At 33.4% G+C, this 9,918-nt stretch overlaps 1 long non-coding RNA gene across 6 annotated transcripts; it reads right to left on the bottom strand.

The window, feature by feature from the left end:
• Positions 240 to 5,065, bottom strand: LOC110272032. Of its 6 annotated transcripts, XR_002362962.1 has the most exons (8): positions 4,339 to 5,065; positions 3,820 to 4,060; positions 3,088 to 3,359; positions 1,683 to 2,028; positions 984 to 1,118; positions 654 to 722; positions 480 to 551; positions 240 to 329 (listed from the first exon to the last, which is right to left on the bottom strand). It is a non-coding gene; the product is annotated as an uncharacterized LOC110272032 (long non-coding RNA). The 6 variants fall into 6 exon arrangements; XR_002362961.1 differs by having other exon boundaries at positions 984 to 2,025; XR_002362959.1 differs by having other exon boundaries at positions 984 to 2,028.

Here is a 9,918-nt window from a genome sequence, read left to right on the forward strand (position 1 = left end):
ATCTTCCGGAGGATTTCATGCCTTCGGAAAATATCTCGCATACTCGAAAATCAGGGTTGTTACATTTACTACTTAGAATATGAATATACAAGAGAAGTAGCTTAGCTAAGTGATGATGAATAAGATTTGGAGGCCAAAAGTTTCTTCCTTTTGTAATTAACTTTAAAATAAGCATGCCTTAGTTTCTTGGTCTCTTGTGTAAGTTTCATCCCGGGAACTTACTCCAACATCTTTGTTTCTTGCTCCAACACTCCAACTTCATTATCCAAACTCATCTCTTACAAAGATTTGTAGGAACCTCTCCTATCAGAAAATTTCTATCAAGCCGGCTGTTATAAATTGAAATTATAACAATGAAAAGATGTCATTAGAAACAATATATAACTAATCAAATAATATAAAGAGAAAAAATAAAATTAGATTGGTAGAAAGAGTCGAAAAAATTTATTAAAAAACTGAAATATGAGGCAATTACTTACAGAACCTCAGGTGTCTAAACTAGTCCTAATATTTCTGGTATAGAACCAGATAAATCATTTCCATCAAATAATCTGCAAGGAAAAAGAAAAGGTTGTTAAAAATGGTAAAATAGATGACATCACAAGCTTATAACACTAATTTTTGGAAAAATAAAATAAAATATATGAACTTACACATGTATGAGCACCATGTCAGAGCTGAAAAGTTTGGGGGCACCTGAAAGCTGGTTCTTATTCAAATGGCTGCATTAGATTACAAATGCAATTCAAAATAGTTATTATAAGATGAAGAGAATACTGCTTCTTAAATCAGAATGACATTGAACATAGAATGACATTGAACATCAAGAATATTGTTTCTTTAAATGCAATAATGCTATTTTATGACAAAATTCATCAAAGATATTATTTCTTTCATTCTTTTTTTAAGTATTTATATTAGTTATTACCACAAATTAGTTATTCAACATCTGACATTTATTAAACCAAAAAGTCCAAATATACCCTGCCAATGGCATTGCTTAATTTGGCAAATGCTTCCACTTGCGAAAATTCTGGCAACACCTCTGCACTTGATGCAGCATAATGTGAAAGCCTTTCCATTAATTGAGATAGTACTGTCTTGATATCAATGGATGGCTATGGGAAAAGATAATTAAGAAAGAAAAATGAAAAAGCAACTTAGTGATGATACATACAGGATTTACACCATAAAATTGTCGTATATATTTTGGATAATGTCATAGTTCTGAACAAGATATACATTAGCTACTGTTAAGCATTTGCTTAAACATTTCCAATCGATCCAAGTTAATAAGCTACTGTCATAGTTCTGAACAAGATATATTTTGCTTAATACATTAGATAGTGTAGGAAAGAAACTTGGATAAATATAAATTCATTACCAAAAGCTAAAGCACAAAGGTAGCATCGATTAATCAAATAATGAAAAGGGAAAGGAATTTCAAAACCTACTGGATTGCTCCAAGAGATTTCCATTTAAAAACCAAGGTCTTTAGTCTCTCTTGTTGAGTCAACTCTCTAATAAGCCTATAAGCAGCAGTTATGCACAAGTTTTGATTTAATTTAATAAATAGCGAGTGAAGGTAAAAATGTGTTAGGCATCAGAACCTTAAAAGACTAAAGCAAAGTAACATGATAAAGATACACCATAATCATAAACTAATACAACATAGAAACTACCTTCAAGTCACTGCCACTGTATCCTTCCATCATAGTTGCAAGTTCCTTCAAATCAAGATCTTGGTCTACCTTCTCTTTTGCCAGAAGTGTTTTCAAAATTTTTCCCCTATTCTCCACAAAATGATCAAGAGTTATACACCATAACAATGGCATGTAATGTAACAAGCAGTGTTGCCTTCTTCTTTCAAATCTCCTAATAATTGCTTCATCCAAGTCAAAGGGCCTATTGGTTGCAGCAAGAACAAGGATACGCTCCCCTGGTTTTGTCATTAGTCCATCCCAGTGAGTCATAAACTCATTCTTGATTTTCCTCAAAGGTATAATAATAAGACCCCAGATACTTCTTCTGTCATTAAAAAATAAACTATCAAATAGCTAAAGTACAATCTAATCGGGTCTTGAACAATTTTATTCTAATCACACAACAATAAAGAATAAACTATCAAAAGTATATATATTAAAAGTATCAAAACAATAGTAAGTTACATCTAGAAAGCATTGCATTTTATATCAAAAAGTAGAGAAGAATTAAAGTAGTGAACAAGCTTTAATTTGACTGAAAAAAAAACATAATCACTGTACATACACATGAGCTGCATCAATATATATAATAGCTTCTAAAACCACTTATGAAATTACTCAAACAGAGGTTCTCAATATATATTATGAAGAATTGAAACTAAATACCGCTTATACTACTTATAAATAATGTACAATCCCAGTTCAACAAGAATAAAATAAATTCATGGACTTTGAACTTTGAACAAGCTAGAAAAGATGTTGCTATAAATAGTAAATAATATTCTCACTAGTAAATAATATTCTTAATAAAAAAGCTAAATTCAGTAGAATTGTATTCAAAACAGTAACGCCTTGCCTTTAATCATAGCTCCCTCATCTCTTCTAAAACCTCAAATTTGTGAAATTCCCAATTAAACATATCATTCAACAATAAAAAATGCAAATCATATACAAATCATGATTAATTTTTTATACATTATAATGAAAGCTTAAAATACAAAAATTTATAGAGTAGGTGGGGACATATCATGATTAATATACATTATAATGAAAGCTTAATATACAAAAATTTATAACAACTCTATAATGCAGGTGGGGACATATCAATAATTTATAATCAAAGCTTAATATACATTATAATGAAAGATTAATATACATTATAATGATCTTCCACCTAGCATATACTCTTTTTCTAGCATGATGTATTTTTAGTACAAATCAAAGTTAGGATACTATTATGTAAATCAATTAATCAAACCACCAGCTAGCTAGGTATCTAATTAACGTGGGAAAATCATGAAAAAAAAAAGAAGCAACAAAAAAATATTAGAAAACATAATAAAGGTGATAATATATAGTAAGGTTGAGTAACAGAATCTGGTACCTGATTTACAATACAAGGAAAATGGAGGAAGTGTTGTTACTCGAAAACGGTTCAGAACTTGGAAGGGACTCGAACTAGCTGAGACGCAACTCACTTAAGTGTCTGTAAATGTAAGACTTGGGAGAACCAACACAGCAACGGAATGAGCCATGTAAGGCTGTTATGTAATGACAATTTTGCCCCTTTCTTTATTCCTTTTCTCCGATATATCCCCACCAAATAGACGAAAAGTTCAGGCCGTTCACATTATTAATCATGATATGTGACCAGGACTGAAATTACAAAATTAATATACATTATAATGAAAGATTAATATACAAAAATTTATAACAAGAAGCAAGCAATATGACTAGGACTGAAACTAACAACACTTCAAACTAAACCAACAAAGTCATCCTCCTGCACCTTCAAATTATAGTGCAGCTTGAAGGTTTCAACTATAAGAATATTAAAGTTTTTTTCCCTATTATTGTTTGAAAATTTATAGACTCGAACTATGTACAAAAGTTTACCTCTACACATATTTTCCTCTTTGTTTACACATATGTATCCCATTAGTCTGGAAAGCTCTGAAGTAGTGAGTTCTCTCATTGGTTTCCTAATGTTTGTTCCTACATTGTTTATCTATACCGGTATTGAAGTATCAATTAATGTGAATTCAAAACATACACAATAGTGTTAGTTGGGGAATAATATCAAACAGATGAAATGCAGAGAAAGAAGAGAGCTTACAAGGATGTTGAGTTTCCCTTGGAATTGAGAACACAGAGAGTCCATTGGCTTCTCTCTCTGATGAGGAACAGAGACACCGCAAATAGAGCCAATAACCTCAAAACTAGAATTATTTCATTAGATGAGACTTAGTGAGCTCAACTTCGTTCCTTGCACACACGTGCACTCTTGCTCCAAACCCAATCAGTTCCTCCACAACCGCATGACTTCTTTTGAAGAGAAAGTAAAGTATTGTGTTGTACTAATTTCGGACAAATGATGTAGATTATAAGATTATCAGTTTAATAGAACAGATTAGGTCTCAAACTAAATAAAATCAGAAGCAAAAAAACAACATAACACAAAATGCAGCAGTAACAAGCTAACAACAACAACATCACAAAAAATCAATGAAAATGAAAATACACAATAACAAAAAAAAGAACCATATATTATTTGTTTTTTTCTACTAGAGCATGAACTAGATCTAAAAGTACGAAGAGGAAGAAAAGAATCTAAGAAGAAGATTAAGTATATTACCTATTAGAAGTGACAGAGATGGCGAAACTAAATTGTAAAAGCTTGTTGAAGGTAGCAACAATGGCATTGCTTGCTGAGGTGAGGAGATGAGCTAGATTGAAAATCAGATCATAAAAGGCATCGACAACGGTGTTGCTTGCGATGGTGCAGAGATGAATGATGGTGGTGAGATGAGCGGAGACAAATATTCATATCGAAGCCAAATCGTTGAAGCTCGCTGAAGGCAACAACAATGGAATTGCTTGCGGCGGCGAGTAGATGAGCTAGATTGAGAACTAGATCCTAGAAGCTCGTTGAAGGCAGTGACAACGGTGTTTCTTGCGATGGCGAGGAGATGAACGATAGTGATGGACAAATGCTGACAAATCTTCAGATCGAAGCCAAATCGTAGAAGCTCACTAAAGGCAGCGACAACGGCATTGCTTGCAGTAGCGAGGAGTTGAATGACAAATCATTGAAAGATGAACAATGGAATGAAATTAGGGTTCGTCATTGACATCCTCACTTTCTCGCAACAATACTAATCACACTCTCATATGCAACATCAGCCAAGTTGGAAAAGAAAAAAATTTTATGGCGGTTCCAAACCACCACAATCAACAAAAGCCGCCACAAAAACCATGAGTATTATGGCATAAGTTAGCGCTGTCGAAATTAACAAATATAATGGCAGTTTTTTAACCCTGCCATAAAATTAGTGCCATTTTTAACAACATTTTTTGTAGTGTTGGACTTACTTAAAACTTAAATTTAAACCTGAAATTGAAATTCTAAACTAAATCAAAAAATAATCAAATCTAATTCAAATAAAATCTTTTCTTAATGACTCTTAACAAACTAGTGATCTTCTTTGTAATTGAAATTCAAAACTTGGTGCCTTGCTTAGTTTAAATCATGGGCTTGAAACTTCAATCTTGGGCTAACAAAACACTTAAAGTTGGAGAGATTAGTGAAGGATTATGAAGGATTGTGAAGTTCCTGGATGTGTGATGAATGAATTTTTGACGGTTTAGAATTTCACAAATGAAATCTCGTTGCAAGTATAGTTTCTAAACCAACAAAGAATCCTCTCATATAAAAATTTGGTTGTCACAAGTAACAAACCCCTAAAAATAATAACCGAAGTATTCAAACCTTAGGTCGTCTCTCAAAGGAATTGCAGGGAAGTGTTCTTGCTATTGGTTATGAGATGTATACTTTGGGGTTTTGAATAAATTGCAAGAATTAATCTAATAGCTAAGGAAGCTCATGGCAAGGTATGAGAACTAGAAGTCCTATCCTCATTATCTTCCTCAATTATGACATCAATTATCTATTGCTCCCACTTAGTCAACCTCTAATTATGAAGGAAAGTCAAGTGGATAAATCAATTTGATTCCTCAAGTCACTACTACATTATAAACATTTAGTAACATTTACCCGTTAACATTTTAATAAATGTTAGTAATTATTATAAAATTAAATTTTAGGTAACATTCATATTCAAACGTTAGTAAATACCATTAAATTTTTAAAAACTTACAAAAACCGTTACCTATTCTCAGATAGCTCTCAAAATCGAAACCCTTACGCCATGAAATCCCCTTGCAAAAACCGCTCACAATCGTTCTCACTCTCACTCTCACTCTCACTCTCATGTTGTGAAACCACCTCTTGCTCTTCCTCAGTCATCTCTTGTTCTGCCTCTTCGATCCCTCACTCCGCCTCATCGATCTTACAATTTGTAAATCAAAACCACAATCGCGTGATTCCTCGTCTTCGCCACCGTCGCAGGCTCTCATCGGAATCTGGAATGACCTGAAGGAGATCAGTGGTAGCTTCAAGAACTCTCTATCTCTTCTCTCATCAAACAGAGGTGACACAGGGATCTCCATACTCACCTTTTAGCTGTTGCAGCTGGAGCCCGACCACAAACGGCAAGGTGACGTCGACGGCGATGGCGACACAGTGCCTGGTACGATGGAAGAGGTTGTTCGTTTCGTCAAGGAAATTCCACGCGACCTGATTGTTGGACTGAATTCCCGTTGCCATTCCATCACAGTAATACTTCAAACCTCCCTTCCTTGCTAAGATCATGATTCTCTATCTCTCTTTCCGATTGTGAATTGTGATTGCTTGATTGATTAATTGTTCGCTTGTCCTATTAATTGACGTTTTAATCTGTTCCAGAAGATACATATTGGTAAATTTCTTATTTCAACACTATCTCCATTTCACAATAACTGTCAATTTGGATTAAGTGATACAATAAAAAATTGTGTTTAATGTTTCTTGTGTTTATGTTCTTTAAAAATCTCGTTTACTTCAGGAAAAGCCAAAAAGTCAAGGTTTCTATTTTTATATGAACATTCTTATACCACATTTTTCTTTTTAATTAATCACTTAATTAATCAACATTTTTATACCACATTCTTGTGTTTGTGCTTTTGGGGGTGAATTTAAATTGTTTGATGAAATGCCTTAAAGAATTTTAGGAAAGTTCTTGCAACATTGAGGATCATGTTAGAACCAGTTAAACTTCTGATTCTGAGGCTCTACCAGGAAGTGGTGGTTCTAATGCTAACAACTAATGGCATGGTTTCTTCAAGCTTCTCAAGAAAGGCCCACAGATCCCATTTCAACCATTTCACCTTCTTAAAAAGAATGTTCCTTAGTTAACTAGAAGGAAGAGTAAGAGGGTTAGATAGGATCTCATTCCTTCTTGTTTTTACTCTGAGTTTGCTAAGTTCAAATCTTCATGGAAGAATTTCACTTTCTCTGAACTCCAGGCTGCAACTGATGACTTCAGCCATGGTATGATTATGTTAGTATATTACATTTTTCATGGTCAGAAATGGTAGTTTATTCGTTAAATAAAAAATGATTGTTGTTATTGGCAGATAATGTAATTAGGGAGGGAGGGTATGCGGAGGTGTACTTAGGAAAATTGGAAGATGGAACCTTTGTTGCCATAAAGAAGCTGACAAGAGGGAACCAAGAAGAAATGACTGCAGATATTTTGTATGAGCTTGGAATCATATGCTGCATTTTATCTTTGCTTAGTAAATTTTGTCTCTCTTCGACATTACACAAGTGAGTCGCTGATATTTCAAAAGTTTCTGAAAGCGTTTCTTTGACATCATAAATTACTCTTGTTTTCCTTTTCATCAGTAAGGTCTTATAATTTGATCTCTTCCAGCGCATTGAGCAAGGTACTTCATTAGGATCAAATGAACATGTTACGCAAGCTGGTGCAGAATAGTTGTAATTATCCAATTTTGACAGGTATGATATTAAATATTAACTTCCTTTAAGCATTATATATGTTTTTTTATTTAAAAATTTACAAGTGTACTTTGAAAGTCACTGGCAACAAGTTATTGATTCAAGGGTAGAGATATAGTCAGTGCCTCAATTTCTGCAGCAAAATCAGCGAAGTCAACTGAATCTTCTCCAAGAAATCCAGATTTTGAAGATCCCTGCAGGGGAGGTTAAAAGTTAGACCCTCTATTCGATGTCCTAGTTCAGTAGACTATATAGTATGCAATTACAAGTCTACAGCTTACAGTTGAAATGACGAAATGATAGATTTTTTCCTGTAGTTTTCCTGATTTTGTGTCTCTAACGAATTTAACTGTTTCAAAAATTAGTTTATCCCATAAACAGGATCCACCCTAGATAGCAACTTTCTCTAGTTTAACTGTTGGCTTCCCAGCACCATTTGAAACCAAAGCTATCATCAGTGCCACCTTTTTCATCTTTGGCACCTGATAGAAAGGAGAAGAGAACAAGGTAAGATACTGTATACAGAATCTATTCATAGGGATGACATGCCCAAACAGCCCAGTGTATGTTATCTTTCATACTCCTTAACCATCTATGGGATCCACTGTATCTTTCAAACTTCCTGGTAAATATATTTTGAGTAAAAGCTGGGACAAACCCTATTTTTGGATTTAGTATAAGATAAGATGGCATAAAAACTTTGTTATGCCTTAGTGAGTGTTACCTGAGTCGCCTGAAATTGCAGTTTGAATACAGCTTTTATTTTGTTCCTCTTGCTCCATGACATGAACATGATTTTCTGAATGATTGATAAAATATTGCAGTTTGGTTTTATGAAAAACTGACAGTGTTTAATTCATAGGAGTCCTAGTGAGAAATGTCGGTATGCTCTTGTTAAATCCCTTCCTTCTGATTTATTAGCTTAGTTACTAGTACTAGATGCTATACTGAACTTGTAAGGTTACTTCGTTAGCAAACTTAATAGAAGTTAATTTGATACTAAAAGCTTTTTTAGAAGGCTAAAGGGACTGAGGAAATAAATAAAGGAACGTTTCTAAAATGTATGGTTCACTTTTCTGGTTTTAGCTTTTGTTTTTTACTTTAAAGAAAATGGAAGGGGTCATCTGAGGGAGCGAGACAAAATAAAATCACAAGATTGACCCATACAACTTTAATTTCTTAGGTGTATCTTTTCAAATGCAAAAACATAATGAACTGTATCTCTGTTGATGTAAGTTCAATTATTTTTCCATTGAAATAGATAGACCCAAATATTTAATAGTAAGTAAATACTTAAAATAAGAAACATATATAGAATATTTAATATTCTTAACAAACTTGCAGAACAAAATGTCAAAACTAAAAGGGAAATAGATCTATTTTTTATCTTAGCTGGGGAAAATTAATAAATTTGCACTAATCTATATCTTAGAAATGGAAAATTAATAAATTTTCTTATCAATAATGTTCTGAGAAAGGGAATAGGAAAACTGGGATCACAAAAATAACATGTAATTTTGAAGTTTGAAATTCAGAGACTCTTACATCAAAAAGCATGTAGAACATAGGAGTTTGTTTTTCCAAAATTTGTTTCCAAATTCATAAGACTGTTATTGATTGCTTTTTGCTAGGCATGACCGGTCCAAGGCTGTAGAAATCTTAGTAAAGGATTTGAAAGTGTTTACTACTTTTAATGAAGAATTGTTCAAAGAAATCACACAGCTTTTGATATTAGAGAATTTTAGGTATGAGTATATATATTGGCATCTTGTGGGTTTTGGTGTTATTGTTATCCAAAAAGTGAGCTTTGATAGGATTTCGAACAATTTTTAGTTTTAAAATTGTAAATAGGCTACATGAATTTGTATATAGGACAATTGTTTATGCTGTTGTCTTCCTAGGATGTGTTCTGTTCCATAGTGCTCCATTGGAGCAAGGACAATTTTCACAGTTCTTGTAGCATTGAAGATCATGTCAGAACTAGTTAGCATGACCCCTGAGGCTCTCTCTATTCTTATCCAAGTTGTGGCATTTTTCGATTGCCTCAATACCTTTTTGCTTGCTGAGGCAGTAATGAAATTGTAAGGAGTGTTAAGCAAAGTTCAGTTGGTGACAACAATGCTGTAGAAATTGAAGGTGGAAACTTTACTTGGAATTCCATACTGTAGAGGTGATTCCATGATTATTTTTCTTCAGGTTTTATTTCTGCCAACTATGAGTTCTTGTTGCCTTTTTGTTTGATGAGCATCAGATGAACTTGATTCACTGGTTTAAGGGAATGGTAACAAGGCATGCAGCGATGAGCTAGTCAAGCAG

This window comes from Arachis ipaensis, chromosome B05 (assembly GCF_000816755.2).
Source record: "Arachis ipaensis cultivar K30076 chromosome B05, Araip1.1, whole genome shotgun sequence".
In the NCBI taxonomy this organism is placed as follows: Eukaryota; Viridiplantae; Streptophyta; class Magnoliopsida; order Fabales; family Fabaceae; genus Arachis; species Arachis ipaensis.